Genomic DNA, 14,753 nt, shown 5'->3' with positions numbered 1-14,753 from the left:
CTCTTGTTTTAAATGACTTGCATCTTATTGTTGTGTTAAGTATCTTGCCTTTAATTATTTCCCATAAGGTGTGTGGATTTGCATCTTTGTTATCTTAAACTGTATTGGTTATTACCTGTTATATTTGTGTTTGATATTGTGTATCTTTTCAAAAGCTATTATTTACTTTAAAAAAAAAGAACATTTTGAATAACATAATTGAAAACTACAATTACATAAACATATGGCATACAGTTAATCATAATGAAAAAAAATACACCTGGCACTCAAACACAAAACCAGCAATATTTTGGAGATAAGATTTTTTTAAATATGCGAGTCTATTGCAACATTATCAAAACATGCAACATAAAACCAGGATTTATGACTGATCACTCGATAGTTGAACTTTAACTGCATGAAATACAACCTGAAATAGCCGAAGGTACTTTAAAGATTTCCATTTCTTTTATCTCTAATAATGGGTTAAGAACAATATTGAAATCCTCTCCGACTATCTATGTTCGGACCGTAAACGTTCATTAATGTTAATTGTGTTTCGTGTATTTTTATATCTATACTTGCTTGTCTGCCAATCATTATTACGTTCAAGTAATCCACTGTTATTCCTGTATGACTTTTACTCAGACAAGCGATGCCTTGTTTATTTGTATGTTGTCCGCTAAGATAAATATCTCCGTCCCAACCACTTTTTAATGTTTTTGCTAAGGTATGTTTTAGGTGACTTTCCTGTATAAAAAAGACTTATAATACCTTTTTTGTCTAACCATTTGAAACTTTTAGTGCATTTATCTTTGTTATTTAGCCCTTGTACATTTACAGTACATATGTTAATACTCACACAAAAGAACGAAAATTGCATGATACCATTTTGTTCCAAACATTTTAAAATCATTTTGTAGAGCTAGATTATTAGTTAGTTCATTATGTCAAGTTATATTAAGCTTTGATGTTAAAAACAATTACCTTCCATGTTCTACAGGTTGTTGAAACATTGTATTCATTAAATTGATCTCAGCACTAAGTACTTGTTCATTTATTACAATGGTATTGGTAACTTTGCCCTGCCTTCAGATTGATCTCAAAACCATTTTCAAACATTTCATTATCATTAGCACTTACCTTTCAAAATGCCATGATTGTCATTATATTGACTGAAAATAGTCTACCAGTCACACATAACTTAATTAATATCTCCCTTTTTAGCTCGACTTATAGAACAAAACCAACGCTATTGTCATAGCCAGGTAGACGGCGTCCGCGTTTGTTTAGTTGTCTGTAAATGTCAATTTCCGCAAAGACTATCAAAGATATCCTCTTCAAACTTACAATACTTGATCAATTTCGCCTGTTTAGTCCATCCTGACAAGGCTGGACCATGCTCTAACGTTGTGGTTCATGATTGGATATACTTTATTTTTGTCCTAAACTCTACTTTGGACAAGACCTTCCCACTGACCTATTTTATGATGACCTTGACCATTGAATGACCTTACCTTAAAGGTCGAAGTGTTTAAAACTAGATAAACATATTAAGCACGAGTATCATATAAAACCTTCAACTTCATAACATCAGCATACATGTACACTGTATCTGGCAGCAAAATAGCGTGGATCCGTTTACATTTACTACAGTTTAGTCACTACACTTCTTACCAAGCACCCTAAATCTAGCCCCAGGCCTTCAGCGCCTACGGCGCTTTGATTATAATTGTTTTGAAGAAGTGAAGTATACATTTTAACTCAGTTGAAACACAAATATATGCATGCCAACCTATTCAACAACATGCATAAAAATGACTGGTTCAGGTCCAACAGTAGACGTTTTTGAAAGTGAAATATAACGTCAAAACATGCAAGTCATAAATTGGGTTAATTATTGAACACATGGAAACTTAAAAGTATGTTCAATGGCAAGTACAATTTGTTTCCACATGTGCTGCAAATACATTAGATTTTTTACAATTTTCACACACAAAAAACGTAGGACAATTTATACAAATAACGCATTTTATCATTTTGAAATTATATCATTTGTGTTAAATAAACTGACTGAGTAAGTGCCATTTGTATTGGACCTCATGAAATGATAAAAGAAATGGGCGTTTACTGTAAACAGAATTTTGAAGATACATGAAGCTCATTGCAGTATTCTTAATAGCCTAACAGTTGCAATTGCTTATTTTACGTTTTGCATCATGACGTCATAATGGTTTATAAAGTAACAAACGATGCAACTCCAGATCCTATCAAGAGTTAGTCTTGTTCTTATCAGATACTTTTAACACAGAACACCTACTCTTAGAATACACTGATTAAAACAGAAATCATCGTATTGGAACGGTCAGTGGAACGCCATGGAGGTTTAAAACAGTTTATGTCCTAACAAAACCACGCACTAGATTCAGAATCTCGTGTCTTAAACAATCCAAATAAGATGTACTTTTTTTTCTTACAGAAAATAAAAAGATGAAAGTCAAAATGTGAAGCGCGGATGTAATAAGTTTAGTACACTAGTTTCGTTAGTATTTGAAATCTAGTCAAACGATAAGAGATATGTTATAAAGTGATTAGCATACCAAGAAATATGGTCAGTCTACAAAAGATATTAATTTACGGATGTATCTACGAAATTTGTCAAACAAATAGGTGAACGAAATATCGTGAATATCATTAATTAAACAGTTTCCAATACAGCTAAATATGAAAGTCACACAAATCTTTATCAGGACAGAAATTCTTGCTCGTATTAGTTTCTTGTATAAAGACCACAAATATTACCTGATTACAACTCGGAACCTTTGATTTATTTATATAGCTCTTTCAGTTGTGGTTTATTTAAATTAAAAACAACTGACGTAAAGAGAAATGATTTAACACAACACTGTGTTTCTCAACCAGATACATTTTTTTACGTCAGATGACGATCAATCAAATCGCACGAAAAGGTACTATCAAAAATCGGTGTAGCGATAAGTTATTGTCGTAAACTTACTCGTTGGACGTAGCCGATATTCAGCTACGGCGTATGAATATAACACCTGATAATACTATTCCAATACATATTGTTTAGTTTGTTCTTGTGTATTATGAAATGATCAATCTCTTTAGTGTAGCTGAATAATTGTATACATCAATTTAACCGTTAAGGAAAGGTTCTGATTGGTTGGTGGAAAGGCTAAACTCACGCCTTAATTAAGTTGAATATCATAAGGACTAGGATTTGAATGATGACACACTTTATTTAGAAAAGCTCAGTCAAACGTGGTACTGTCGATTTATTAAGCCAGTTTTAAGAGGATCATAACATAGTCCACATGCATCAGGTTACAAATAACGCCCATGTTTATTCAAATGAGTCGTTATCACATTTTAAATCTCGGGCTTTTAAAAGCAACACTCAAACACGTATTTTTGGAACATTTATCACATTCCCATGTGCCACGTATAAGCACTGTCTCGTGAAGTGTGCATCTTAGGAGATAAAACGTGCTTTTTTCCCTCTTAAAAAATTTGACCTCTGATTGTAGGATAATCGAACGTGTTTGATGCGCGAAATATCTGGTTTGATGGGTATTCTATTTGTGGAATAAGATAAAGACATTTCGGAGTTCGTGCTCTCCAAGGATTATATTATCGATCGCATAAGCAATGTGTACATTTGTTTTATTGTACTGTAGTTAGATCGCATTTCGATGTTTTGTACTGGAATTTCTGAAACAAATTTTAAATAAAATATTCGAATGAACATTATTATATATGTCTTTAGAAAGCGATAGAAAAATACATATACATGTAAAATAGGTCCGGCGAGTTGTCTAGGTAAAATAAAACAAAACAATAAACACACTATATATAACGACTGCAAAACATAGAAAATATTTCATTTATGTCACAATTATATGTAATTTAATAGTTCACAAATACAAGTAATAGTTTACCTGAGAAAATATATTATTCCCTCCAAAATATGAAATACCTCAATCTAATGCGTCTGAAATTTCAGTGCACGTGTATCACCAGACAGGGTTAAATAACGCTCATATTAGTAGTTCATGCAAACGGTTTAACTGTTTGGGTGTCTTCAATTTGACCAGTGACATGTTTGTTAATTTATATTAAAAACCAATATTTAAATAAATAGTCTATATTTTGTAAGAATAATTGTTACACATCGACATACAGAGAACCTGTTATAGCGTAAGATATAGAGAATACTAGGTTAGCGTTGAATACAGAGAAGTTTATGTTGCGAGGCTTAGAACGCCGGAAGCGCGAGCCTTGGCGAGCATTTTCGGTGTTCGAGCCGAGCAACATAAACTTCTCTGTATTCAACGCTAATCCTAGTATTCTATTTATCCCATTTGATTTTTTCAACGTGACGTTTAACATAAATAGATCTAATAACCTTAACAATAATTTTAATTCCGTCATTAAAGCGCTTAAAATCTAACAAATGTAACCATGCGTAGTGATATACATGTATTTGTTCTGGTACGCGAAATAGTCTTTAAAAAATTCACACACAAACTGTAAAACAAGTAAAAATATCACCATATGCCTACATTCAATTTTACGCAGTATGCGAATTTTAACACATTACGACCGCGAAAAGAAGATTTTACTTTACTATAATTTATTTTATTTTCGAAAGAAAATGATCAAAATCCAATATGGCGGCCATTACTCCTGACAAAATGCTGTCGATGTCAACATACATGTACACCATCGACGACCTAGTTCTGGCTACCATTACTTTAAATGTCGCTTTTTATGATTTTTGACTGGCGCGACTTTGTACAGGTCTGTCAATACTATATAAAATGTACGCTGAAGTTTCTTTAGCTATCGAAGACCTTGACAATTTTGACGAGTAAACAGACAATTGCAGCGACTGACACTTTATTTGACAAAATATACAGGGCAATACGTTTTCCGACTTCGGACGACGAATTTCAGGACGCGCAGAACGTGTTTTTTATATAATGTTATGGGTATGCCGTGTGTGATCCGATGCATCAATGGCGCCCATGTTAAAATCATTTCCCCGAGATCAGGGAACGACAAAAGTACAATCAAAAATCAAAACATGTAAGAACTAGTATCTTACCTTTAATTATCCTTTAAAATCCATCTAATAATCCATTTAACTCAATTATTGACGATTTTGCATCTAGGGTCTTTAATAATTATTTTAGCATAGTTAAATAAAGACCCTTATGCCATTCTATCACTTTATTCAAATGAGTTTATGAACGCGATAAACTTTCTTCTTCGTCACACGCTACGTCATGTACTCTACATTACTGCTGTTCAAATGAACCGGAGCAGTTTATCTAATAATAGCCGTTGGTAAACTCGGTTGCATTTGCAGATTTCTTCATATAAACATAATTATGTTTAAACTTGCACAATGTTTTATTTATCTATGGTAAATGCCCTTATTGTACGAAAAAATAATCTAATATATAAATACACAAAGAATGGAAAACATTCAAGTACACAACAGATGAATGAGTAGAAAATACCCGTGTACAAATGGGACGTTCCCAATTCCAGTGTGGTGCTATTTTTACCATCTTATACTTTACACAGCTCTATGCCTAACGTGAATTAAATAGGAAAGCAAACATAGCAGATTATTCATGAACTGTGCGATATGTGTATGGCTTGTTGTACATTCTTAATATTTAAGTTAAATGTCAAAAGTATATGCTTTGGTTATAAACAATGCACATTACACTAAATAATGTCATATGACTAGATTTAAAGGTTGAAGGTCGTATAATTTTGAAGCTCAAGTTTTGTCGACTTTGTTTCTTATGAAAAATCATTCAGTGGTAAAGTAAATATAAATAAAAAAATAACAAAACAAAAATCGTGTAATTTTATATTTTATTTCAACATTTCTTTTGGTGAATATGTCATATATATTTTTTTCTGCAAAATATGCACATTTTCTTTTCATGGGTGACCTTAAAATTCGATCAATGAACCAAACAATATCGACCTAATTTTAGCGCATATCGCATGACGTCATTTAAAAAGTAGTCCGTGCACGCGACAGGTATATTCCACAGTGTTGAATACAAGCAAGTATATTCCACAACGTGTTATACCGTCAATGTCGCGGTGAAAATGGGATAAAACTAAAGACACTACACGTCGGTTAAATTTGTTTCTGGATAAGCCCGTTTACAGTTAGGATTATATTGATGGACAAATGACTTATTGCTATTGTATTCAATAATACCGAAATGTTTATGACCAAGCTTGACACTAAGAGTAATCGAACATTCATATAATACAACTCAGCAAACCTCGAATGGTGACTTGAGCAAAATATCGCATTTTATAAAAGGACATATTTTAAAACACCTGATTAATTTTATCAGGTATCGCCCATGTAAATACCGTAAACAAGTGAACAATTTGTTAATGGTCTGTCAGTAAATGCAATCTAAACAAAGATACAAAGTTATTTAAATATATGTTATCGCCGCACACTGCTCCCGTTTAATTTTTCAATAGAGAGCTACACATATTTATAACCGCAATGCAAAGAAACCCCATAATTAAGTTTAAATTTAACTTCCAATTATATACGTAATGACGTCATTAATTGTGTTGATGCAATGCTTGAACTTATCAATTTACGATGTAAGTACCAAAACGTACCCTTTGATTTCAGAATTAAAAAACAATGTTATGAAGATGAAATTGTGTACAAATCGTTTGACCCCTCAACTAATTATTTTTTACCACATTATTATGTATAAAAAGGCCTTATTACCAGGTAATATTGATTTATTGCAAGAGGCGTGGAACTTGGTCAGTCACACACTTGAAATACGAGTTAAATTTTCTATTCAATACCTGTAGTAGAAACATTGATTAAGAGATGCTGCACGTTTACCTTAACCACATTGCTTTGTGTAAGAAAAACCCCAATCCGTCACAAAATACGCTCGTTTAAATGTCTGTGTAAGATAAATCTATGAAGGATTTTTCGGCTTAGCTGTTTAACCTAGCTGTTTACCACAAGAGATCTTTACATAAAGCCAGCAGACCCGAATGAATACATTCAAATATTTCATTAGCTGATTCCAGAGAAATTCCCCAGAACGTTGGCTACATCACTGCGTCTGTGTAGAGTATAACGGATGTACCAGTGTGCACTGTAAGGAATTCCAGACTACTGTCTGCATGTTCATACGACTAATAGACAATCAACTTAGCGCCCAGTTAAAATTACGCGTTAAAAGTCAGCTCACAGAGAACAGTGTCAGTCAATTAACCGTCCGGTTAAGACATACTAGGCTATCCATAAACGTTTTGAACTGCGTATTTCTTTCAAGATGAGAAAAACAAACTCTTTCGAAATAGTATTATTATCTTACCACTTATGTCAAGAATTGAGCTACGCTGGCCGAAACGCCAAAAAACTATTTTCGCATGACGCCGCTCTGAAAGTGTTATTTGAAGGTGTCGAATGCGTGCTTATGAAATATTAACACTCCATATATTCGATGGTGAAGACATCAGCTAAGTTTAAGCCAAGTGAGGACAAATATTATGTGATCGCCCATGGTATATATTTTATCGACACACACTTTTGTGTACTTTGAATATAGGAGAACTTAATAAACCACAATTTATTAGGGAGATATGCGACTAACAAGTGAGACAAAAACACAACAAATAAACCATTGTTTTCAATTTAATAAATCTAAACCCCAATTTTGCTAACTTTATTTCAAAATCAGGATAAACGCCTAATTTCTTTCGACAATATTTGTTGTGTAATTTGTTGATATTTGTTGTAAAGATTATTGCAGAAAGACAATTGAAGACAAAAAGAAATACAGCATTACCATGAAACCAGATTCTTGACTTGTAATGTGGTACTTTAATATAATATAAATAAGTGTGCTTTCTCGAGGTAATTCAGTAGGTAATCTACCTTCTTAAATTGGCATATAAAACGGTGGATAATTGCTAAATTGCTGGTAAGAGTTATCTGACCTTCGTCAGCTACCTCGCAAAATGACGAGTGATCACCTGAATACTTGTAGTAGACAGATTGAAATAAACATGTTGCCCATGTAACTTAACCAGAGCAATAGTCGAACGCCTATGGTGACATTTACGTGTGTATTTAAGTTCGTACTATTAAGTGACCAGTAGAGCTAAAATCACAAACATAATATCGTTTAAGTGATAACTAAATAACACGTAAAACATTTAGTTATTTTTACAGCTGTGACGTGCAAGTGCAATCGCATCAAACAAGTGATTGTTTTTTTGTTGTTTTTTTTAAACTTTAGTTTCAGTATTAATAGTAAGCAATCACATGCACAATTACAATACGTACAATTATTATACATGTGTTTACAATACTATCACAGTAAATTAAATATACAGAATGCCTCGATAAAAATTATTAAGGGCTGTTAAACACACGCAATTCCCTTCGTCGCATTTCCTAATACGTAACCTTAATACTTGTAGAAACAATGACGTAACGTATGATTCAATAAAATGTATATATCTTTTATTTTAGCTATTAATTTCGATTCGGTTACCTTTCCATGACATGTTGCGACATCAATACACTATGGTTTGGCGATAACAAAAGCAATCGTTCAAATTGGCCTATCCCGGCGAGTCGAGTTATAATATTCATCTTAGTCGGTCAGTTACATCCAGGTGATAAGAGACAATATATACCAGCACAAACGCTTACACATGCACAAAGAAATGTAACTTTCAATGAGATATATCTTTCAAATACTTAGAGGTAATAATTTCTACTCGTTTTATTATAAACGTTCTTATATCTGTTGTTTATTAGTTAAATGTTTACAAGTGAAAGTGAAATATCTTTTACTGACACGATGATACAAAGAATTTCACAAGCTATATTAAAACAATATAAAAGTCAATCTGGCTGAAGAACAGGTCCTCATTTTGCGTTATGTTTCATAGCTTCACCGAGTATTCTGCCTAGATCAGACAATTTGTATTTAGTCTTTTTGTTTTAAACAGACGGTTACGCTATGGTTGCGAGTGAAATACCGAGAAATGTACTGACGAGGAGGATGGCCAAAACTGTTTTGCGTGTATGCAGAGCAAACTTAATTCAGAGGCAAGGACTGTAAACATTTTTATTGTAGCAGCTGCGTGAATAAGCACGACATTTTTTTCAAAGGCATAACATATCTTGGGATTACGACACAGACAAAAGGGGAATGACTGGTGCGTCTGCAGAGGCTTATATGTTAGAGAATGGTGAGAAAATCCAGCTTATTACAGTGTCTTAGTTTACGTCGAAGACAAACGAATATGTGTCCGAACAGGATTGTGCGACCGCCGAGAACATTGTCCTTAGAAAATGTGATATGAACCAATCACACGATTTGATTGCATTCTGTGAAGAAAATTGGTTATTATGTTGCAGCATTTGCAAGGCAGATCACAGGTAGTATGATAGTTAAACTATAATGTTAAAAGTTATAAAGTTACAATTCTATTATTCCATGAATATCGCTATATGTTTCATTGACATCTAGATATGATACGTTGCTGAGAGTCTAGATATGATACGTTGCTGAGAGACGATGTCGATTCTGGCTTAATACCGCAATGGCACATAATGCATTTTGCCTTTATTTCTTTGCTATATGTTTCAGATAACATTTGTGTTCTACGCAAGTCTTATGATATATATATAGTAACATATATTTCGCATATCACTTTGATATTCGTTTTGTATTTATAAAACTTTATATTCCAATTAAGGGGATCGGATTATAACACAACGCTTCTTTTATGTTAAGAACAAATATGACGTTACCTCGAATATGCTGATATTCGAACTATTTATAAGCGTTGCATAACCACAATATACACCAATAACAAAGGTAAACTTTGCCCACTTTATGTGACATAAGATCACCGACCGATAACCCACTGTTAGCCCCGCCCAGATATTAGTCAAGTCAATCTAGCCCAAAAACAGGCTTAACCTCAAACAAATTGTAACAGAAAGTATGATGACTGATTTTCATACTTCAACCCTCACTCTTAAACATATCAAAAGTCTTATGAGGAGAAAACTAAAAAAATCCGTTGTAGTAAGTGTCTGTACGGGAGAAAATTAAACAAAAATATACTCAATCACATAGTTGATGATTGTGCTTGGTCTGTTTTTATGTTTTCAAATCTGCAATTGTAGGTGTCCTATGTCTTGAATTAATAAACTAAACAATAATTATGCATTTATAAGTTTAATAAGCAAACTTAAAATTGTCAAATTATTAGTTATTGACCAAACAATAGTTAAAAAGTGGGTGTGGTATTTCAGTATCTACAAATTAGACAATGCCCAGTGAACGTAAAAAGAAATGTCTTTTTTTATTAAATAAGTTTTATTTATCCAAATGATTATCTATGGTGTGGACAAGTAATCGTATGCTTTTACTATATTTTGCTTATTATGCCCCCCCTTCGAAGAAGAGAGGGTATATTGTTTTGCACATGTCGGTCGGTCTGTCGGTCCGTCCACCAAATGATTTCCGGATGATTACTCAAGAACGCTTAGGCCTAGGATCATGAAACTTCATAGGTACATTGATCATGCCTGGCAGAGGACCCCTATTGATTTTCAGGTCACTAGGTAAAAGGTCACGGTCAATGCCACGTTTGGGGGGGGGGGGCATATGTCCGACCGCGGAACACTTGTATAAATAAATGTTAGATCATTGCTTTAACTCATAATTACGTGCTGCAAATTTTGGCAGACGATTTATTTAATTTAAAAAAGCAAATGTCTGTCTTTTGTGGGCATGAACGTTAAGTATTTTGTCCATATAGCACCTACATTGTTACAAAAGGATTATTGACCTATTATAAGTAATGTCTCATTTTATAACAATACTTTGATTGTCTACTTTAAGTCATTATTGTTTTCAGTAGAGTATTAGATAAATCCAGTGACAAAAATATTTGAAAATAATGTAATAAAACAAGACTTTGTAATTTAAGATAATTCGTTTTCCAGTTTACCTTATTTGGGGTGGATAGAAATGAGATACCCAATTATGCAAAATTAAACCTCAGTCTGTTTAATTAACAAGTCAGTGCAGTTCATGCAATCTGACTTGGAATATTGTTACATTCCTGAATGTGTTATCCGTTTGAAAGGTATCATACTATGTTATAGTGTACAACTCTAAATATTCAATGACCAAACATAATATATCTACAAGAGCACATTGCAACATGCACATAATACATAATTTACAAGAACACAGCACAAAAGCGTAATCAAAAATGATCAACCATATAAAAAAGAATTTGAACACCATAGATCCGAACTAATAGTCGTCGGAGAAATTGTAAATGCCCTTCAGGTCATTCTTGAAAATGACCCAATTGTCTAGCATTTTTTCTTCAAAACTGATCCTGAGTTTAAACAAAAGTGCCAATGCTTTAGTCATGTAGTTTAGTAATCTAGTATGCATGTCTTTCAACAAAAACTATTCCGAATCCGAGTTTATGAATTATGTGCTGTTCGAACAACTTGTACCCTTACATTCACCGCAAGCAGTGGAGCATTCGAGTCCAGTTTTCATACATGTGCACCAATGCTGCTTACATTAACACCAGATTATGTTGACAAGTTTTCAGGAGCAACCTGGATATCGGTCTTTATAGGTACGAGATTGTCCTATACTTTTGCCCAACCCAAATATGATGGGTCAAAAGTTGATTCCTTAAGAATCCACTCCAACATCTGCTGTGCTAAATGTTCGTACTTAAAAGGTTTACCATTTAAAAATATTGTAGCCAAAGTGCAGCTGTTGGATTTTTTAAAATTGCTTGTATATATTTTTGGAAGGGTGTGTACATTTCATCTAACAACCTATTGCTGTAGACGTATCAACGTCAATTTGACCAGAAACAATCTTCTCGAACAAATCAACAAGTTCGTCTTTTGATTCATTAAAAGCAGAATACTGTCTCCAATAACTAATTTCAATCTGAGCCTGACATAATTAAGCTGACCGATACAACCAATGTCAGTCATAATACAATTAAAACCACCAAATCACACGAGAATACCTTTGAGGAGACTTGTGTCGTTTTCATTGCATATTAGTTGGACCGCTTTTTAATACAATCGCTGATCAATGGTAACGATAGCAGGTTGTTCATTCTCGCATGCATGCGTGCTGACAAAGGACAATGTTGTGTAAATACATAACATTTCACCTCATTCACCTGGGTCCATGTCTATCATTGGTAAAAATACACCAGAGGATTTTCAGGAAAATCTCCCTTTCTCACCATTTGCATTAACCTGCTACTAACAGCGGCCAAGTACCGGTATTTGTGAACGAAACATAATCTTAGAACCAGTGTCAGTCACCTTAAATGTTGTCAAATCTGCGAATGTAACAGGTGGTTTTTGACCGTCTGGCTGTCTGTAAAAATTAACATCAATTTTCCGGCAGCAAAAGGTTCCTCAGCTGAGACTGCGATCTGTTTATTAGGTGTGTAACCAAAGTTTCCACAGAGTAACGCATGCTACCAGATCCATACCATGAAAGGTATTATGACCATCAAGTGTTCTAAGGCTATGATATACATTGTCTGCTACAAACTGTATATACATGTCCGTTAGGAAACTATTTATATGTGTGTTATTAGCATTCGCAGCACTTGCTTCAAACTCCTGAGTAAGAAAAACAGAAGCACACATTATTCAAAATATCATTTACCGGTAGATACTTTGAAGCATAGTGATAGAGCAACTGAACACTTATTCCTAAATGCAAAGGGCAAAGAACCGACCTTTGACGGGCTGCCAGCATGATAGCTTGTCCTATTGAACATACTTTTGTATAACAATCCTTTGCGCTAAATACATCGTGTAAAAATTGCACAACTCTTTGTGGCATAAACTGTGTATTCATACCAACACATTAAATCACATCTGGATTTGGATACAGAAAATAGTTTTGTCTGTATAAGCAGTCTTTAAATCATTACTGAAAAGCTTTGCTGCTGCTTTCAAAAGTTTCATTTGTTTTTTTTTTATAAGGATCGTCATTTCTCTTTGCACAATACAAATCATGAAGTATTAATGCTGCAGTATTTTTCAATGTTTTATTTGCCATTTATGTCTGTTATAATCGCAGATTCCTCAAAATATTCGTCCAATCTTTGTTCATTGTATTGAGATTTGTAAGCTTTATAACCACACATTTTCTTTATTTTGACTGTAAAGTCATAAATAGTTATTTGTTTATCCACATTTCCATTTAAAAAGTCAACTGTTTTCATGCGTCTACTGCATCAGCGCTCTTGGTCTTCAGGTGTTCTTGTTGGAAGTAGACAGGAATTGCCTTATCGGTTCTGAAATTGATATTGCACATTTTACGGTACACGGCATCTGCAGCTGCTGCTGGCAAGTCGGATACAATTTCCAAACGTGAACGAAAGGCAGTAGCCCAATCATCTTTATTTGTTTCACAGATGTTTTGAAATGTCTTTTGAAAGTCCAGAGTCCGAACAGCCAATACAGCATGACCTTTTTTTTTCTTAATACCTTTTGCCGGTTAAACAAAACAAGCAGTGTTCTTTAAAAAATAAATGCATCAAGTTTGGATCATGATGCCCTACATTCAGAGTTTTGGTTCTTCTGTTATTCATCCTGGGAAATTATATTTTGATTACATTACTATTTTCTACATTCAACATGAATGAACTGACCGGGTCTGTCAAATATGGTATAACTTTTTTTCTTGCTCCGTTTATCGAACTGCAGCATTTCCCTGTTAGCTTTGCTGCTTTTTTTGCATCGTCTATACAGATGTTGCAAATTATGCACCGTTCATTGTTACTGGACATTCTGAAATGAGACAAAAACGTGTATACATATAATACAAAACCCCTAAAACTTTTAATTATACTAGTTTTGAGCCAGTTTTGTCTAATGTGTTCTAGCGAAAGTTAAATAACGAAAATCAATCAAAAACATAATATAATGATACGTAAAGAAAAAATATGACACAAAACACAAAGGGAGTGATTGAAGCTTCTTTTTTGAAACGATACATGTTTTTTATTTAGATTATCTTTTTTTCGATTGTCACCAATGTGAAAACTCGAAAACACATTACATTTTTCATGTACGGACATTTTGCACCGTTAAAACCTGTTTGCGCTATAATATAAATTATTTAATAAAATATATTTATTGACTTACCTTTCTCGTTCGAATTAGTCCATTATATACAATTTCCGGCTTTTAAAAAGTATCGAAACCCACAGCGTATCGATCAAATGCAGACGATGCTATTTGTGTGTAAATCTACGGTAGTCGGGACGGTTCACAAAATATCTTTTAAAATCATTAAAATAAAATCATAAATTTTACAACTTTCCCCCACATGGATTTTTCTAGACTTTCTATATGATTAATATAATTCTTTAATCAACATATTTACGCACTCAGAAATTCTGTTGCAATTAGTTTGAGGTCAAAGTGTAGATTGACTGGACTATATAAGATTATCATGATACTCTGCTATATTAAGTTATACCCCCTTGGAGCTATATTTATGTGAAAATGTCTTTAAAATGTTAAGCAAAAATTGATCTGAGTCAGAAAAATAAAACACATCAATGACAGATACATAGATATATAGATTCAACGAGATACAAAAAGCTTGGTTTTATGTTTT

This window comes from Dreissena polymorpha, chromosome 2 (assembly GCF_020536995.1).
Source record: "Dreissena polymorpha isolate Duluth1 chromosome 2, UMN_Dpol_1.0, whole genome shotgun sequence".
NCBI classification, from domain to species: domain Eukaryota; kingdom Metazoa; phylum Mollusca; class Bivalvia; order Myida; family Dreissenidae; genus Dreissena; species Dreissena polymorpha.
This window is presented reverse-complemented; position numbering follows the sequence as displayed.